This window comes from Tachypleus tridentatus, chromosome 8 (genome assembly GCF_004210375.1).
Source record: "Tachypleus tridentatus isolate NWPU-2018 chromosome 8, ASM421037v1, whole genome shotgun sequence".
In the NCBI taxonomy this organism is placed as follows: Eukaryota; Metazoa; Arthropoda; class Merostomata; order Xiphosura; family Limulidae; genus Tachypleus; species Tachypleus tridentatus.
Window position 1 is genome coordinate 119,687,314 of NC_134832.1, and position 20,935 is coordinate 119,708,248.

The 20,935-nt window shown below is 34.1% G+C and overlaps 1 non-coding gene across 1 annotated transcript; it reads left to right on the plus strand.

Annotated features, from left to right (window-relative positions):
- The first annotated feature begins 19,973 nt into the window (after positions 1–19,973).
- On the plus strand, positions 19,974–20,046 carry TRNAK-CUU (transfer RNA lysine (anticodon CUU)). Its single transcript has one exon. It is a non-coding gene; the product is annotated as a tRNA-Lys (tRNA).
- The last annotated feature ends 889 nt before the right edge of the window (positions 20,047–20,935 follow it).

Consider the following 20,935-nt stretch of genomic DNA (forward strand, 5'->3'; position numbering starts at 1 on the left):
TCGTAATTTGGGGGTCTCGGGTTCGAATCACCGTCACACTAAACATGCTCGTCCTTTCAGCCGTGGAGGCGTTATAATGTTACGGTCAATCCCACTGTTCGTTGGTAAAAGAGTAGCTCAAGAGTTGGCGGTGGGTGGTGATGACTAGCTGCCTTCTCTCTAGTCTTACACTGCTAAATTAGGGACGACTAGCGCAGATAGCCCTCGTGTAGCTTTGCACGAAATTAAAAAGAACAAAAACAAACAAACAGAATATATATATATATATATATATCGGTTTGTTGGCAACTCGTGGGCCGGATAAAACTACGTCGTGGCTGTACGTTGCACATGCCTGGTTAGATCATTGTTTGTATGGGGACAGTAATATTCTTCATGATGTGTCATTGTTTTATGTATTATCGTCAACGTGTTAAGAATGCTCTCCATAGCAAAATTTAATTGATAGATATTGCTGATAAAAGATGCGTTTATTGGTATAGTTAACGATTCTGGCCACTGTTCTTTCTCAGAATTAACAGTCGACTATTGAAGGTTCGAACCGTACAAGAAATCGTGGATAGAAAAGATGAGGATTAATTATTGCAGTCGTTGTTCATGAAAGCTGATGATATAAATAACATTTAGATCGCTTGCTGTATCAACCGGGCTGATTGAGGATCACTTGCATAGCAGATGTAATGTGGTTGAAATATTATAGCATACATAATATACTTTGTTTTAACTCGTAAGTTTTCAGAATATAAGCTATAGTTTAACAATATGTGTTACATAAAAGTTTTGTATGATCTAATGAATGAGAAAAATACTAGTCGAATTAAGATAAAATAAATTCAAGTAAGAGGTAAATAAACGTTTTTTATCCGTTGTTTCGTTTGTCGCGTAATATACAAATATTATGAACAACTCTGTGTGAGACAAACAATTCGTTGTTCCGAGGGGTAGAATTCCTGAGTATGTTAATATGTAAGAAGGCAAAAACGAAGACCATCGGTTGTGGACGCAATTTAAATAGTCTAGGTCATGACATCAGCAATTACTAATAAAAGTTCCACAACATTTAGATGGTTATTCTTAAAGCCTTCTTTATTTGAAGTAATGCCTCACTTTCTTCATTTCCAATGGTCTTGAACATGCTTTGACACAACTATCTCACAATCAACTAGTGCGTAATGAACGCTTTTTGAATTGTTTTACAGTAGAACCGACATACGTCGGACAACAGAATTCATAAATCACACAGTGTGTACAAGAGGAGAAAGCTTATCCTCACATTTTGAATCCTAACGAAAGGTTTATACATATATATATTATGTATAGATTAATATACATATATATATTGAGAAAAAGGTATGAACCTTAGTATTAATAATTTAAGGTGAACTAAAGTTTCAGTTAACCACATTTTTATTGCACATACATCATTACACGAGCTACAGTTTAAGCCTCGTGTTTTATATCTACTGTTTGTTATAAGATTCCAACCTTCAATATTCTTCTGTTAACTTTGAGAAAAGTAATAGCCTGAAACTTTAATTATTGCTAATAAATACACGTTTTGTTATAAATTTCAACCAATTTGTCTTTTCTTTGTTTGGAATTAACCATAAAACTACATAATTGGCTATCTGTGCTCTGCCCACTACGGATATCGAAATCCAGTTTCTAGTGGTTAGCCCGCAGTCATACCGCTGTGCCACTGAGAGGGCTTGTATTTTGTATTGAGTATTTGCTTGACATATTAAGGATAATCTCTAGAATAATAACACACCATAGAAAATATTAGTGACTCTATATAATTACTACCCTAGTGTATGAAATGTGACAAGAAGCACAAGTAGTTAAAAAATCCTATTATTTGTTTTGTTGTTGATTTCTTTTATTCGTCAAATTGTGAATTTTTAGTGAAGGAAAGATGACTTGGAGATCTAAGTTACAGCAGACAAGTATCGTTGAATTCACAGCTCACCAGCGCTGCGTAATAGGATGAAATAAATAAGTAAATTACACCTCGTATAGTGGTGGGATACGTGACAGTTTGTTTTAATATATAGTCATTTACTGACCACAAAGTAAAGGACTATACGTAAAAACCAAACGCTGTTCTTTCGAATTTAGGTAGTGCGTATTGAGTGTAAACATTTTTAATGAAGAGAAACAGTCAGCATCCGTAGAATATTCTTTACGTCCTCACTCTAGGGCTTTATCAAGGGGTATATATTACAGAACACAAACCCAGTCTTAGCAGGACAAAGAATTTATGTACAATACAATGTATTTTTGTGTATCGGCTGACCTGCAACCACGCTATCAATGGTAAAAATACGACAGTAATATTAGCACGATTAATAAAATATTCATTTAAAAACGAAAACAAGAAAAGGTATATAAACCTTCACATGTAATAAATACGTAGAAGTAAACGTAATTATAATCAAATATTTACACTTTGTAGAAAAGAAATGAAACGTAGTATCAAAACGTTCATATAAAATACATACATCCTCCATTTAAATTTTAAAGTGATGACTCTACGTGCCTGTTAAAGGCTTCTAATATCTGACAATTATTAATTGATGTGTTACAATCACACTTCTATTAGTCTTTACCTCCCGCTAGTTCAGCGGTATGTCTCCGGATTTACAACGCTAAAATCAGGGGTTCGATTCCCCTCGGTGGGCTGAGTAGATAGCCCGATGTCGCTTTGCTATAAGAAAAACACACACAAACACACACACTATTAGTCTTAACCATCACTGTAGCCAGCTCCAAGATGTTCCATGCAACGTTTTTTAATCGGTCTCTCAATGTCACTAGAATATATTTTGTTAGAAATGTCACAAGATATACTGTAAACTACATTTTTGTCATTATATTTCTGATGAATTATAGAATACGCGTGATACGGCTGTTTTTATTTTTATTTGACAGTGATCGCGAGGTTTAGCTGCTAACTTTAGCAGCAGACTTCCACATTCTTGTATCATCTGTTTAAGCAAATTAACTTCCATATAGCATACTTAATGACAGCATTAACTTTGGGACTAATAAAGTTATTTACAATGGAACTTTTTTTTTTCTGAATTCTCTTCTTTTTCCCTTATGTGTGGTGAAATTTCAATTAATGAAACTTTCAGAATAATCATTCGATTTTAATACCCTCGCAATAACTGAACATTGCATATATTTTTTTAGAAAAACAATTAGGAACATTATTGCTAAGCTTTGAAGTTACAGTAACAAAACTAATCTAACTTAGAAAGGGGTTTGTGCACTCAAAGAACTTAAACAGAATATTGCTCTGACTATTAAAGTTTCTTGTTATTTTTCTATTATATTTCTCATTATTGCTAAGCTTTGAAGTTACAGTAACAAAACTAATCTAACTTAGAAAGGGGTTTGTGCACTCAAAGAACTTAAACAGAATATTGCTCTGACTATTAAAGTTTCTTGTTAATGGTGCTGGATTTGTTGTTTCAAGCTTCTTTTACATACGTTATTAAGCGCCTTACAATTCAATACAGTCGCAGAAGTGTCCCAAAATTGTAAGCGCTCACTACATGAGGCATATTCGGTACTAAACTGGATATTATTGTGAACCTGGTTTAGCAAATATGAAAGCAAATTAAGCTCTTAAAGCTGTCATTTCAATACGTTAATATAGTTAATAAAATGCAGCTAGAGAACAGGATGCTGTTAACACCCGAGTGCCCGCCCAGCAGCGGATTGTTTTAACCTCAAAGACATGCATGAAATTAGCAGCAAACGCTACGGCTACCCTAGTAGCCATGGATATTTTTTACACCTGACAGTAAATTTGTTCTTTGAATCTGAAAATGTTATTGCGTGAAACATATTTCAGGGTATGCACATGTCAGGAGGAAATCCCATGGAGATCAACATTGGTCTTACATTAATCTCAAAAAGGATTTTGTTTTGTGTTGTTTAGAATTTAAGCACAAAGCTACACAATTGGCTATTTGCGCTCTGCCCACCACGGGTATCGAAACCCGGTTGTTAGCGGTGTGATTCCGCGGATATACCGCTGTGCCACTAGGGGCAAGCTCAGAACGGAGATGACGTCAATGTCTTCGTAGAGAATATACGTCAAAATATAACTGGATACCGTTATCGACAATTTTATGAATGGAAGAGTTTGATTTGTGAAGTAAATGAAAGGTGCTTGAAACATATTACGAACAAGTTAAAACAGAAGGTAAAGAATCTTGTTTTTAGCAACGAGGATGCTTTTTTCTATGGTGAAGTAAACGCTGAAACAATAGGTCGAAGTGGTATGTCGGGTTTGTGGTTCTTTGGTAGGTCACGGTAAAGGCAATAACAATAGTTCTAAATTGTATGTTGGGTTCGTGGCTCTTTGGTAGGCCACGGTAAATGCTGAAACAATAGGTCTAATTGGTATGTTCGGTTTGTGGTTCTTCGGTATACCACAGTCACAACTGAAACAATAGGTCTGAGTGATATGTCGGGTTTGTGGTCCTTTGGTAGGCCATAAAAGTGAGGCGTGAAAGATTCAAGCCCAAAGAATAATTTTAGATCTAAGTAAGCTAACAAAGCCGTAAGATGAAACGTGAAAGAAATAAAGAATTCTAACTAGATACTAGCTGTTTATCTTCATTAAACCATATTGGTAAGTCTAGTAGTTAGAGCAAACATTATTTAATCGCTTGTATTGATATTTTATATTTGAAAATGTTTGCTTTAGTCATAACGTTGACATTGAAAGTATATATGGTTAGGGAATTTCAATACAAACTCTCAAAAACTACAAACTGATGGGCCGTTAGGGTTATCGTCATGATGTCCGTTTATACCTGAAGAACAGACATCAGAAAGGTGTGAAATGAATTCATACAGGTCTAGTTACGTTACATGATTTCAAAACTGTTAAAACGTACCAAAATTTATTTAAAATTCCCAGTGTAGTTTATGGTTCCACTTGCGTTTTTAAATTTGTTAAACCTCTAGGTCATTATTTTATTAGTAATTATTAGGTTAGCTGACGTTATAAAAATAGATTTTTAAGGTAAGCCATGTTTCATTTGATAGGCTTGTTTGAATTCACAAGAAATTTATATATTCCTTTACAATTTGCAATTTAATTTCGTTTGAAAATTTATATGAATTGGCATTAAAAGTTCTTTGTTTAAATATGCAGATTACATAAAGCCATGATCCGTGGAGCGGTAATATTAACTTCCGTGTAGGTATGAAGCGATGTTATTAAGTCTAAGAAAGACGTATTGAATAAGGTAGCAAAATGTGATTGTTATTATTATATTAGGGCCTGGCATTGTCAGGTGGTTAGGGCGTTCAACACGTAATCTGAGGATCAAAGGTTCGAATCTCCGTCACACCAGCATGCTCGTCCTTTCAGCCATGGTGGCGTTATAAGGGTATGGTCAATCCCACTACTTTTTAATGATAGTCCACAGATATACTTATTAGTTATATACGGTTTGGTTTGAATTTTGCGAAGAGCTACACGAGGCTAGCCATTCCTAATTTAGCAGTGAAATACCAGGGAGAAGGTAGCTAGTCACCACAACCCACTGCCAATTTTTAGTCTACTCTTTCAGGCATTCGGGTCGTATCCTGAGGGTCGCGGGTTCGAATCCCCGCCACAACCACACATGCTCGCCCTTTCAGCCGTGGGGACGTTGTAATGTGATGGTCAATCCCACTATTCGTTAGAAAAAGAGTAGCCCAAGCTGCTTTCCTTCTAGTCTTACACTGCTAAATTAGAAACGGCTGGCGCAGATAGCCATCGTGTAGTTTTACGTGAAAATTCAAAGCAAACAAAATTATTATGTTATCTTTTATTTTCTGTGACAAGCAAAATATAAAACTAAATATTAGATTTTCACACCTTTAATTTGTAATCCGTGATGGATTGATTAATTAAAAAGAAGAATTTAATAAAAAAAATCTGCAAATCAAATATGGGTTGTGGGATAAAAACTCAGCATCAAACATACCCTTTCTTAGTCGTAGGGGTGTCGTAATATGACGGTCAATCCCTCTATTTTTGGTGCAAAGTGGGTGCTGCCGGCCGATTGCCTTCCTTGTGGTCACAATAAGTCAGGAGACCAGAAAGCCTTCATAGCATTATCATGAAAAAACAAAACAAAGTGATTTAAATTATGTTATCATCCCCATGTTTTACCGGCTGAGGTGTTTTGCTTCAAGTTGTTAGATTTATATATGCAGCAGGTTGTAATTAAATATGAACAGCAACAGAAGCATATCAGGTGAATTTCAATAATAAATGCCATTTTATTACATATGTGTTACTAATTCGGTCGGATATTTTTTAACTATAGTGAATTTGATAATATTTTATTATTACTATTTTTGCACTTAACTTACATCATTACGTGGTTACAATAATTTGTTTACTTTTTACAGTAAGTTATGATTGCAGATTGCAGAAATTAGCAGAACACTGAGATCTCGTTATGATAAACGGAACATCTTGTGTTCAGTTTGAATTTCGGGAAAAAGCTGTCTGCGCTAGCCGTCCCTAATTTAGCAGTGATAGACAAGAGGAAAGGCAGCTAGTAATCACCACCCACTACCTGTTCTTATACTCTTTTAACAACGAGTAGTGGCATTGACCGTAACATTATAACGCTCCTATGACTGAAAAAGGGCGAGCATGTTTGGTGGGACGGGGATTCGAACCCGTGGCTCGCAGGTTGTGAACAGAGCACCCTAACCACCTGGCCTATATTGGGTTTGAGAACTGTTTTACATAGTTTCTACGATTGTCTCCTTAACTAACAAAAGCACTGTAAAGGTATGTTGATGAAACATTTTTAGATCACGTAAGATATGACCGTTGCTGTAATTTGTATATGAGCCTTGTTTCCCGTGAATGTATTTTTGATACAAAGAAAGAAACGGGTTTGGCCAAAATATTACATAAATGGTAAAAAGGTTAAATTTAATGAAAACTTAATTAAAGAATAAGTTAATGTTAAAGTATTTCAGTATAAGACTAATATTCTCGTTGTGAAATGTATAGAATAAATGGGTAAATTGTCTAAATAGCCTTGTATAATACTCGTTACTGTTTGGTTCGTTGTTTGTCTTCTGCGTCCACCGTTCGGAATGAAACTCCAGATTTTAACGTTGTAATTCCGTAAACCCAACACTATGGTAATGGTTATGATATGAAATGGTCTATGACTTTTCTATCTATGTATATATATATAAAGAGGAAGTTTCTTTTGTTGTTGTTCTGTAATATTTTCGCCATTCAAATACTGTAGCTTTGCATAAGGGCTGCAAAGTTGGGATGTCATATGTCTTCCCATTGTAATAATGCTGTATGATGGAATAATCCTTATAAAGGTAATGATGATTAAAGACATTCCCTTGTATGAAAGTACTATTGCTTTGGTTACGAAAGGGATTTTCAAGTAATGTAATGACTGTTGTTAAATATTATTTACTTTGAGAAATTCTTTTTTCGACTGTTAAACAACTGTAAGTTGATTAGTAAGAGTGTTTGTTGTAAGTTCCAGGTTTTGTTATACTTGTCTGAAATTCCTCTCAGCGAGGAACCATTATCAACTTACAGAACAGCAGTCAAAGCTCTGATAGTTCATCTAATATTTTAGCTTTAAATGTATGCTATAAGAGTTTGCGATAGTCGGAGAAAACGTGTTTGAATTCAAATAGAATTTCATCATCCTGTAAATTGATCTTTCTAAAAATAGGTAACTTATTGCTTCCATGACATTACAAAAATTGACACATTAACTTACGTCAGTAAGCGTTTTACTATATGACATTGACACGTTAACTTGCGTCAGTACACGTTTCAATATATGACTTTGGCACGCTAACTTACATTCGTAGACGTCTTTTACTATATAATTTTGACACATTAACCTCCATCAGCAGGCGTTTTACTATATGATTTTAACACGTTAACTTACGTTAGTAGACGTTTCACTATATGTTGTCCTCCGCTGGGACAGCGGTAAATCTTCGGATTTATAACGTCACGTGAAATCAGGGGTTTGATTTCCCTCGGTGGACGTAGCAGATAGCCCGATGTGGCTTTGCTATAATAAAAATACATATTATATGGTTTCGAAACATTAGCTTACATCACTAGACTTTTATGAATTTGACACTAACTTACATCAGTAGGTGTTTCATTATATTACTCTCTTAAGTTTCCTCAGTTATTTGTTTGAATTTGAAAAATATATAGAAATTTCACCAAAGAGGAACAATGCATATATTTTTCACACTGCGTACTTTTTATATTGTATTTGGTCGATTTGTTTCTGGAAGTGTAACTTTAAAAGTCGTACTTTAAAAATAATATTACCACAATATTTATATTTACAGTGACTGAAACAGGGACAACTCAAAGGTCAGACATAAGAAAGTATGCGCAAAAGTAGTATGAAGTTAACGTGTTCAATGTTTGGTGCACACGAAAACCGATACAATATAAATAAAATGTGTTGCCAGCTGTTAAAGTATGAAATAGCAATACGAGGACATATTTTGATATATTTTTTCTTGTGTATATGAAATTTAGTATCGTCACAAACTTATAATTACATCGTCTCATAAAGGACAGTAGTTATAAAAATCAATACAGTTATCGTAAATTATGTAACATGTACAAATACATATGCATCACGCTAAAATATAGTTTAAAATATCTCATTCTGTCACAAATATGATTAACAATTTTCCTTTAATATTTAAAGTTCATAGGTCAAATACCTAGCTACCTTCCTTCTAAAGGGCTTACGTGTTTGTATTGTAAATCATTACCTGAATTAATAAATATTGATGTAGTTAACTTTGTAGAATAACAGATGCTGAATTAAAAGCAAACAAACAAAAACATTGTAGGCGGCGTTATAGAGCAACAGCACGTGTTATAATAAGTTAATTATATTAAATGTAGTTATCAACCAACTTATTAGGCTTAAGTGAAACAATAAACAGTTATAAATGCTTCTACTTTATCCGTAATTATTTAGAATGAATTAAATTTTAGTTTTTTAATTTATTTTGACAGCGCTATCTGTTAAAGGTATCGAAAATCATCGGTACAATAAATAAAAGCTTAGCAAGATCTGTTTACTCCACGTGTACAGAGCAGTCTGCTTGTAGGTTGTATTAGAGGACACAGTGAAATACATTTAATATAGACTTACTTACCTTTACCTTTAAGATGATCAAAAGGTTTACGAAAACAATTTTTATCGTAGGAAACTGTTATTTTCTCACAATATTCTTGAATATGTTAATAAGTAATAAAAAGATTCTTTCGGAATAAATTATTTCTTTCTTTAGAATTGAAATAAAAGTTATCTTGTAGAATATTTTGTTTGTGGTTTTCTTTTTATAATATTACATGGACAAATTATTTGATTTTATTTAGAAATAAGCACAAAGCTACACAATGTTATATCTGTGTTTTGCCAGCCACGGGAATTGAAACCCGTTTTTTAATCGGTGGCAGTCCACAAACATACCATTGTACCACTGGTAGGTGAACTGTTTTTAATGAAAACTTCGGGTTTCGTGTTCTTGTTGCAGAATATCAGTTTGACATGAATAAATTCCCGTGCATAATTTTGTACCAGCCTGTTTGGTTATTTATCCGTTTCCAAGTTTACATATCGCAAAATTGGTGTGACGAGTAAAGAAACGTGTTGAAGACCGCAACTTTCTGGGTGAAACATGTACGCATTACATAATTTTTGTATTTTAGCGTGGGTAAAAATGTAAAGCTTCATAAATAAAAACTACGTTAGAATGAACGTAATTAATACAATTCTGAAAACTTAAGTATATTTCGTGCTTACGTCTAAGAAAGTGATTATGAAATAAATGGAGCCACTACATCAAAACACTGAGAACGGTTTAGTTTATCTTTAACATGTACATAGTTTCGTGTATTACACTTAAGTGCAGTAAAGATCGAAGTATTGTCAGTTATTAGGCGTTTCACATATTCTGTAGTAAGGATGCACACTAAATTTAGAGAATTTACACATGTTTATCTCCATGAGAAGTTAATAACTCACTGTCGTCTTCATAGCACATCATTTGCTGCTTTAACGATCCCTACAGTATCTGTTATTGTTTCAGTACTGCTTTGTTATAATGTTACTACTGGTGGCGGACGGAAGTTTTTCAGTCAAGATTTCAGGTCAGTCAGTAAGTGGTTTTGGCGGTGGGTGGTGATACTAGCTGTCTTCCCTCTAATCTTACATTGCTAAATTAAGGAGGGCTAGCGCAAATAGCCCTAGTGTGGTGCTACGTGAAATTCAAAACCAAACAACCAAATAAATCAACGCTATCCGATTCAGAAACCGAGGTTTTCCCGTTGTGAAAAGAGTGCAGATAACTTAATTTGTTGCTTTACATTAAAAACATAGAACCAACAGCGAGAATATACATATCTAAGCGGATCCAGAACCAAACGACGGGGACTCATGAAAAGAACAAAAGAAAAATTTTCATTTTTTTCTGTTGAGCTGTTAATGGAGAAATTATCCGTAACAAGGCATTCTCCATCAACTAAACAAATAGCACAAACATTTAAACTAATGGAGAACTTCATATCAAAATGGCTGTACATGACCAGGTTGTTAGGACGCAGTCTGAGGTTCGCGGTTTCGAATCCCATTCCACCAAACATGCGCTCCTTTTCAACCGTTGGGAGCATTATAATGTAACAGTGAAACCAACTGTTCGTTCGTAAAAAAGTAGTCCAAGAATTAGCGGTGTGTTATGATGACTAGCTACCTTCCTTCTAGTCTTTCGCTGCTAAATAAGGGACGGTTAGCGCAGAATACTCTAGTTCGACCTTGCGCGAAATTAAAAAAAAAAGAACAAAAATGATGTTTTATAAAATTAAATTTTGCACTTTCAAACTTAGATAGTTGAGAAAAAGAAGAGTAAAAGTATGATATACCTGAGACGTCTTATTAATTTGGAGATTTTTACCTGTATCTTACCAGTAAGTCACAAGTACAAGTATGCATCTTACAGTCAACACAAAATATATTTCGCGACGATTATAAATTTAAATTATATTTTAGTCAAGTAAAACTGTGTAAAGGAAACTAAGAATTGTTATTTAAAATAAATTTCAAATTATAAGCATTCATTTTGCGTGGGGCCTGGTGGTTAGGGCATTCGTCTCTCAGTCTTCCTCATTCAAGTTCGAATCTCGTCACCGAACATGTTCACCCTTACAACCGTAGAGGTGTTATATTGTGACAGTTAATCACACTTTTCGTTGGTGAAAGAGCAACTCAAGAGTTGACGGTTGATAGTATTACCTAGGTGCCTTTCTTCAAGTCTTTCACTGTTAAATTAGAGAACCACAGTGGAGCGCCATTAAGCCAGCGGACCAGTAAACCGCGAAATCGCTTAAGCCGCTGTAGCAAGTCTTGTGAGCGATGTGAGCGAGGATTATCGTGGCTCACCGCTAATTTAAGAACGTGTAAAAACGCGGCTTACGAATTTAATCCTGGCTTTATAACTTCAAGGGGATATTTAAAAAGGATTTGCTTTAATTTGGGAAATAAATAAAATATATTACAATAGAAATCGACCGTTAATCTACCTTATCCACTCTCTATGTCAGCTTTTTGGAGGCCGCCATTGTTACCGAATCACACCTCTCCATACATTAAAGTTAATCCACGGTAAATCCGTGAAAAAGTGATCAATAATTAAAGTATTATTTTTAATTCGATAATCCGATATAATGATCACGCAATGGCCCGGATGAGGCTCTTCGGCGGAGCTGTTGGCGATTTCGGCTTTTCAGTCACAAAGGTTTAAGCCGCGGTTAAGCAGGTTGACCCCCCAAATACCGCGGCTTAACGGCGCTCCACTGTACTAACACATAGTTCTCGAGTTGGTTTTCACAAAATTCCACGAAAAGTCTAATATTATGCACAAAGTCAACAAAGAAAGCAGACATTCGTAGTATAAGATTAACATTTTTATTGTTGTTCATGAGAGAAAATTGTCTAGAATAAAACTGATCTTCATAAATATTATAAGGGAAAAAATAATCCGAGTGAACACTTAACAGAGCTACAGAATTTTACAGTGATATTCAATCATCCTAATGTTTTCTCTCTCACCACAATATTTTTCGTATCACTCATACATACATACATACAGCCAGACAGTATCTACTGTTTATGGTTTAAATTCACGCTGAATGGATACATCCTATCATTTGATTTATAAGACTTCTAAATCAAACAATGACTTTAATGAAATATATAACCTTACTTCATCTGTCTCGTTAAAATATTTCTGTGCAAAGAATGACAAATTTTTTGTACTTACTAAAAGGCAAAATATTCGATTGTAAATGTTTCGTGATTATGAGAACTTGGAATCTCCATGACTCAAAATTAACTAGATATATTTCAGCTAACACTTGGTAAATTTACTGCATTATATTGCAATATGTAATTATAACCAAATACTATTACTCTTTGGAGTTTTTCTTCAATATAAAAAAATGACAGTCTTCTATGTAGAAGTACCTACGTGTATATATGTAAGAATAAAATATATGTATTCAGATGTGACAGGAAATTTGAATTCATTTTGTTTAGACACGTGTACATTGTTATCTTTCCCCCTTTTTTTATTATTTAATACCACAGACATGAAAGATTCAATCTGTAAACAGACTTTACCAATAGCCCACTTGTTGGTGTATTATCCCATCACTTGTAGCTTCAGAGTGTGTGTGTTTTCTTACAACAAAGCCATTTCGGGCTATAAGCTGAATCCACCGAGGGGAAGTAGCTTTAGTAAATTAACCCCAGATCTGATGAGATGACAAAAAGAGTCGTTTGAATCAACGAACTAAAGAATTAGGGTTAACTTACTGTAACTGCTGAAGACACTTTTAACTTTTCAAACTACACAACTATTCCTGTCCTGACAGTTTACTAACGGATTTGTTTTTCAAACCTAACTAAATCATTTTTTTTTTACGTTGGTGTCAGTATTTATATGTAACCTTATGTATTTGGTGACGCAGTCCCAAATTCATCAAGACAATAAAAAATGATGTTTAATATTTTATATGACTTGTGTAATGTGAGATTTCTTCGTAATAATTATATATATTGGTGTAAGTTACATTTTCGGTCTTATTATTCAGTTGTTTGTTAAAGAAAATATATACCATATGATATAATAATCGACAACTTTCGTCTAATATCTAAAAACGAGAGAACATTATTTATAAATATAAGTAATCATTTAGTGAAGTTAATAAAGGTTCAATTAAACATGTAACACATAGTTCATTTCAGTGTCAAAAACGTTGTTCAATAAAGATTATCGCGTGTATTCAGCTTCTAGCTGTGAAAGTGTAGAAGTTAGTTCATTTTTATTTTGTTACAAGATACAGCTCTTACAACTACTAAGATTTGTATTTGTGACAACGACGTTTCGCTTCATGGTGCAATCATTTCTGATTGAGTACACAAGTTTTAACGGTAAAGTTCTTTACCGCAGATTGCTAGTAAAAATGAAGGGAACATAGAAGGAAAGAAAAAAATGGCTGCAGAGAGACTTGCCACATACAAGTGATCCTAATGTAATAGGGAGGTTGTGATGTCATCAAAGACGATAATATAATTGTTTCATACATTCGTTTGTTTGTTTGTTTTGAATTTTGCGCAAAGCTACTCGAGTGCTATCTGTGCTAGCCGTCCCTAATTTAGCAGTGTAAGACTGGAGGGAAGGCAGCTAGTCATCACCACCCACCGCCAACTCTTGGGCTACTATTTTACCAACGAATAGTGGGATTGACCGTCACATTATAACGCCCCCACGGCTGAAAGGGCGAGCATGTTTGGTGCAACCGGGATTCAAACCCGCGACCCTCGGATTACGAGTCGAACACCTTAACACACTTGGCCATGCCGGGCCTCATACATTCGTGACAACAAGAAACCCACTTGAAGTAAAAATATATCTCAGGACAGCTGGTATCTTAACTTGAAGATGATCTAGGAAGATCAAAATATAAAAGTGTTAATATTCATTCCAGCTGTCCTGAGATACATAATTAATACATGATCATCAGAGAGCACATAAATAGGCTACCGTGATGAAGGCTATAATTAATCAGTTTAGATTACTAATTTGTTAGTTATTTAAATTTCCTGTCTTAAAAGAACGATATCATACAATAATTAAAACTTACTGTTTGGTGTCTGAACATAAATGTATCTAATAGGTTTAAACGACTAATTCGTTAGTTAATAAATTCAATTATAATAAAATCAACTTAAAAAAGGATGCTTAATATTAATTTATTAGTACCATACATTTCTTTACATTTATATATCCTTAAAAGGACGATATAATGCATTAATTAAAACTTACATTTTCACTAGTTTGACTTTATATTGTCTTACAACCTACACATATTTTATATATACATGATATCACTAAATGTGTCTCAATGTGCATCATCAATAAAACGTTCATTAAATATTATCAATAATTAAAACTTACACTTTCACTAGTTTGACTTTATGTTTGATAAAATGTCTCATTTTTACAAATGATAATTCAACTAGTTTTATCTTACAGGAGTTTTACAAGGGTGGACTTCCACCTATGGAATACAATTTGTTACAACTAAAAATAATAAATGGATGACTTACTGTTTATCCATCTATTTTCCATATAGGCATTTATCACTGGCAAACACACCTCTAATCTTCTTTGGATATACAGATCTTGCAAAAGTATAGATTTCATTTCAAAAATGCTCATGATTTATTTCAGACAATGTTCGTTGGACACTTATCGTTTGCTTTCGCAAGTAAATCATATATAATATTTAAATAAGACAGTTATTATAACCAGAAATCGTCCTACAGCTAAATACAATAAATGAATGATTTACTGTTTAACTGTACTATTACTTAAAATATCAAACTGCTTAAACCTTTCGGACTGACTAAAACACTATTAGGTAATCACACTTACACGAACACTGTGGACGCTAACGTCAAGTGATTGTTGAGTAGCTGCCATACACACAGTGTAGGGTTGTGATACATTTCAACCGACCAATCACTCATAATTTTGACCTACGTTTATTAGTAACATTGTAAAGAACATTACGTGTTTTATCTACACCTTTCAAACCTTTATGCACATTTACACTTAGTTGTTTTTTCATATATGCAAATAAACGTCACTGACATTTAACTAGAATTCTTCAATTATTTCACTTTAGAGAAATATCATAAGTTACAAAGCAGTAACCTGTGATCATCTTATGTAAAACTCACGTTTCATCATAGTCAAATTACTACCATGCAAGCAAATATAACAAGTATCGTACATCCTAAACAAAATTTCAAATACTCTAAACATTATAGTTTATAATTTACTGGATCAACGTTCATACAAATTATGTCCATTCTAACACAATACCTAACATTTATGTAGTTTAGAAGCAATAATGTACAATTCTTATATTTTACAACATTTGGTCAAAACTTCAGTTTAATTTTCTTATGTTATAAATTTTATAGACTCAGAAGTATAAATAATGGATGCGAAACAATTATTAATTAATGTTACAGTAACAACTAAAATCAGTGTTGCTATATATCAGATGATTTGCCCTGAAAGGATGCTTATTCTGAATTTTAGCTTTATAAGTCAGTTTAATTCAAACAATCTATGTAAATAACAATTATTGTTGTCATCTCTTTGTCTGGTAGAGCCAGTTTCTTATTAACTGTCTATAATCTATACCTTTTATTTGTTTGATATTCATTTGTCCCTACCACCTTGGTTATATAAAGAGCAGCAGGTAAAGTTAGGAAAATATTTTGTCCTTTAGTGTTAGCTAAAACAAATGACATTTTAATTTCAACATATGGAAAACATTTATTAAATTCAATTCATTTATATTACACTATCGCTACTTATGTATTTATATTATTTTAACACTGTAAATAAGCTCTTCATAATTTTAATGTTGACTTTTATTAAGGACTGTTTTTTTTATTTAAAGTCACTAAACATCTCCGAAAAATGATCATTCTGTATTAGTAGGGCCGGTATGGCCAAGCGTGTTAAGGCGTGCGACTCGCAATCTGAGGGTCGCGGGTTCGCATCCCCGTCGCGCCAAACATGCTCGCCCTTTCAGCCGTGGGGGCGTTATAATGTGACGGTCAATCCCACTATTCGTTGGTAAAAGAGTAGCCCAAGAGTCGGCGGTAGGTGATGATGATTAGCTGTCTTCCCTCTAGTCTTACACTGCTAAATTGGGGACGGCTAGCGCAGATAGCCCTCGAGTGGCTTTGTGTGAAATTCAAAAAACAAACTGTATCAGTAGGCTTAGAATAATTTTTCAAAATGAAAAATCTATTCAGTTTTAATCTATGATATTTACATAAAGGTGTGAAATATATGAGATTTTATTTTACAATACCACTAATTATATAATATATATAGTTATTTTATTACATAGTGATAGGAAACAGTAGATGGATATTCTCAATATTTGAGGGAACGTTTCAGTTATTGTACAATTATTGCATACTGTACCAGACAAAAGGCAAATGGTCGGAAGTTCAGGCAGTGTTAGTCGGCTTATAATAATATTTCAAAAAAAAATATCGATTCAGTTCCAATTTACGACTTATATAATAATAAAATACATGGTATTTGATTTGTCATGTATTTTTATTTATTTCGGATGAGTCTTCAATTTATTGTGTTACATACATTACGTATTACTGTTTGAAATAACTGGAATATTAATTTGAGATTAGTAGTTAATTAAATGTTAGTCTGTACTAAGTATATATTATTTGCCAACAAGGCTAGTACACACAATTCAATTTTTAACACAAATATATTTCAATATAAAAACAATACAATTTATAATAACGCTTATTACTAATAGTTTTACAGATGATGGTATATATGTATATATATATATGTGTGTCTTTTACAAACTTACAAACAATACTGATTCTTATATTCGGTCTAGAACTAAATATTTTATCGACGATCCAGGTCGAAGATTAGCAAAGTAATTCTAAGTTGATATTGCTATACATCTCGCTTAAGCTAGTTAATTGATTGGCCTAACGTCTTTGTAAGGTGACTTTTAAAAACAATGGTATTTAACGTACGTCTTCATAGAAATTCTAGTGTCTGAAATAATTCACTAAAGTTGAATTATTTGTAATCCTGCGCGTTGAATGTAAATAAACATGGCAATTGCATACGGAGAAACAGAGGCGGAGTCTGTTTTGAATTTGTGTTCTGAACAGTGTCGAGTCGCGCCCTATCAATTCGAACCTACTCTGAACGTACCTAGAACAGTTACTTTTGACACAGATCTGTCGAGTTTTAGTGGTGAAAACAGTTCCACGAGCGAGAATAGCGGAACTGTAGGTGATACTGATAGCGCCCAGGTCGATTGCGAATCGGTCATACCTACAGTTGTAGAACGGTAAGCCTAAATCATGACAAAAAAAAAAGGTCTGTATTATTTAACGTGCAATTTTAAGCATCTCTAAACCTGTCTGGTGTTTATAAGTTATTGGTATCAGACACTGGGTTTTATTTGTTTATATTTTGCCGACTATGTTAACCTCTACCGTGCAGGCTGAGATCAGTCCTCAGTTCTACACGAGGAAATATGTTGAGGACGATACTGTCTTCTGCCGATGGTATTTTTCAGTCTCAACCTGCCTGGCATGAAACCCACGCAATCCAAAACAGTGGTATCCGACACAAAACATGAGCGTTCAAAGTGATCTCGACAAAGCGTTGCATGCTGTTAAGGAGTACAATTCTTCCTGTTGACCATCCGCGCCCACTGTCCCACACAGCCGGTTATTTCTCTTTGCACGGAGACGAAAAGAACCTTTTCCTTGATTTTTACAACAATAATTAATGCAGTAGATCATGTTATCATAAAACAAACATAAAGTAGCAATATCAAGACAAAAAATTCGCTCACAAAGTATGTTACCTGAAAAAAGCACCGATGGATTTACATAGAACACCAGCACTGAAAGTGCAAAATGGTCGGCCGGCGCGCAACGAAGCGTGTTTGGCAACTATTACGTCATAGTTGTAAAACGTCACGGAAACAGCCGAACGACCGAGAGGAACTTCGGTTCGAGAACCCGCGTATTTTGTTTCAGTTTTTACTAAAGAAAACATGTATTTAAAATAGGGCAACAACACAGGAATTATACCTAAAAAAAGTATGGTTTCTAAGGCAATTATTAAATGTGTTGAAAATTCACCTTTAAGAGAGAAGTCACAGGAAGAACGTATTTTATAGAGTCAATAATCGTGAAGGGTTTAGGTTAAGTGAGAATTATCATAAATCACAGGAAGTTATTGTGACGTGCTCCAATTTCTTCCCTTCTGGAAATTCTTGGGAATGAATGATTATTTGCCGCAGGTATAAATATAATAGCACAACTTCGTTACAATCATGTCGTATTGAATTACTTTTATAATGTTTTGAGAATTCATGCATTATTGTATTATTTTCGCTCTTTTACTCTGTGGTTAAATCATTTTGAAAATATTGGAGCTTTAGAAATTTTTATATCCACTCCTTTACCTATTTCAATATAACTTGCTAAAGACGAATGGGTAAATTAAAAAACATTAAAAAATTTAAGGATTCTTACCGTAAGGATCCATGCCCTGTCAAATATTTGTTGCTGTTGTTCTTTCGTTCGTCATTCAAAATCAGCACTTTGAAAGCTTTTATCACCATTGCAAACTTTCAGCTATAATTATCGCATCCCTTGTCCACTTTATCTGGGTTTTCTACAACAGCATTGTATGATAAACGATTTAGGTATTAATTTTCTTTAAAATAACCCTTTAAAATTATCCTCTATTGTAAAAGAAACTCTACGTGGTTTCAATTGAGCGGTGATCACCGTTATTGATTTTAAATAGGAGGATTTCTGCTGATACGCTAATGATATAAATACATGAGTGTCCGCGAAAAGTTTGTTAATGACTTTCATGTTGAGAACATGTTTAATGAAGTAATGTATGGAATGCGCACTATTTAAATCTGCGTGTTCTCACCGCATCAATACATGGATGACAATGAATGAATTAGAGAAACACTTTCATATGTAACACGCAACCTGTGTGTTTGTGAGGAAAGTTTGAACTTTGGTAGAAAATCTACTATGTGATTTTATTATTGCCCGTAATTTGTGACAATACATAAGCGAGAGTGAACGATGAAAGTCCTTATGGAGCCTCTTTGCGTTTTAATCACGTTTAAATTTCTCGAATGCATATAATCGAACCTCGTATTTTAATGTTATCAATTCTGAAATGGAAAGAGATGAAAATATTTACGTGTTTGCTCTAACGTGTTTTTTGGTATGGTGAATTTGATAAAGTTTGTGTTGTGTAATTTTCTCGAAAGTAATTATTCTTCCAGAGAAAATACAAGCCTGATATATAGTTTACGTCTAATCACCACTAAAGAATCACCTTCTGTAATTGATAAATTCCTACAAAGAGAAAAAAATTTATGATTAAAATGTTATGATACATCTAACGACAGGTACGTTAATGAAAGGATGAATGAGTATAAGTTTGTTAGCTCTTCGAATAGCAATGGCTGGTAAGATTTCGTGTAATAAAAAGTTTTCTTTCTTTTCATTTATTCAAAATCTTGAGGAAAGACTGAATAGAATTGAATAACGTTTACGTGAAATTGTAGGAAATTGTTTCAGGGGTGATATATAACTCTACTTGCTACTTACTGAAAAATACTTAATGTAGAAATAAATGAAAAGCCCTGAACGAAAATGAGAAGTAAAAAGAAACGATCATAAAGAAATGTGAAAAGAAACAAAACTACAATATATACATAAAACGCCCGTCTAGCTCAGTCGGTAGAGCATGAGACTCTTAATCTCAGGGTCGTGGGTTCGAGCCCCACGTTGGGCGGCGTATTTTACTTTACTTTTTAAGTGCTTTGTCATACAAAATAATTTTTCTCCCTTTCCGAAAATGCGAAGTGGCTTTTGATCCTTGACGCAATTGCCGATTTACTATATTAAAGGTGAATTTTACAGAATAAAAAAAAAAGTTTGCAGTCTAAAGAACTAGTCATACTGATTGATCTCGCATGTTCACATTTTTTACAAAGAATATGTGATAATACATGAAACGTAAAACTTGGTGCAGAAAGAGCCTTTAACGAGCGGCAATCCGAACGTTTTAGTTTTACCTTTGCCGCAGGAAAAGTACTGTGACGTAATAGTTGGCAAAGAAACCGCCAACGCCTGCGCGTTGAATGTAAATAAACATGGCAGTTGCATACGGAGAAACAGAGGCGGAGTCTGTTTTGAATTTGTGTTCTGAACAGTGTCGAGTCGCGCCCTATCAATTCGAACCTACTCTGAACGTTACCTAGAACAGTTACTTTTGACACAGATCTGTCGAGTTTTAGTGGTGAAAACAGTTCCACGAGCGAGAATAGCGGAACTGTAGGTGATACTGATAGCGCCAGGTCGATTGCAGGTCGGTCATACCTACAGTTGTAGAACGGTAAGCCTAAATCATGACAAAAAAAAAAGGTCTGTATTATTTAACGTGCAATTTTAAGCATCTCTAAACCTGTCTGGTGTTTATAAGTTATTGGTATCAGACACTGGGTTTTATTTGTTTATATTTTGCCGACTATGGTAACCTCTACCGTGCAGGCTGAGATCAGTCCTCAGTTCACGAGGAAATATGTTGAGGACGATACTGTCTTCTGCCGATGGTATTTTTCAGTCTCAACCTGCCTGGCATGAAACCCGCAATCCAAAACAGTGGGATCCGACACAAAACA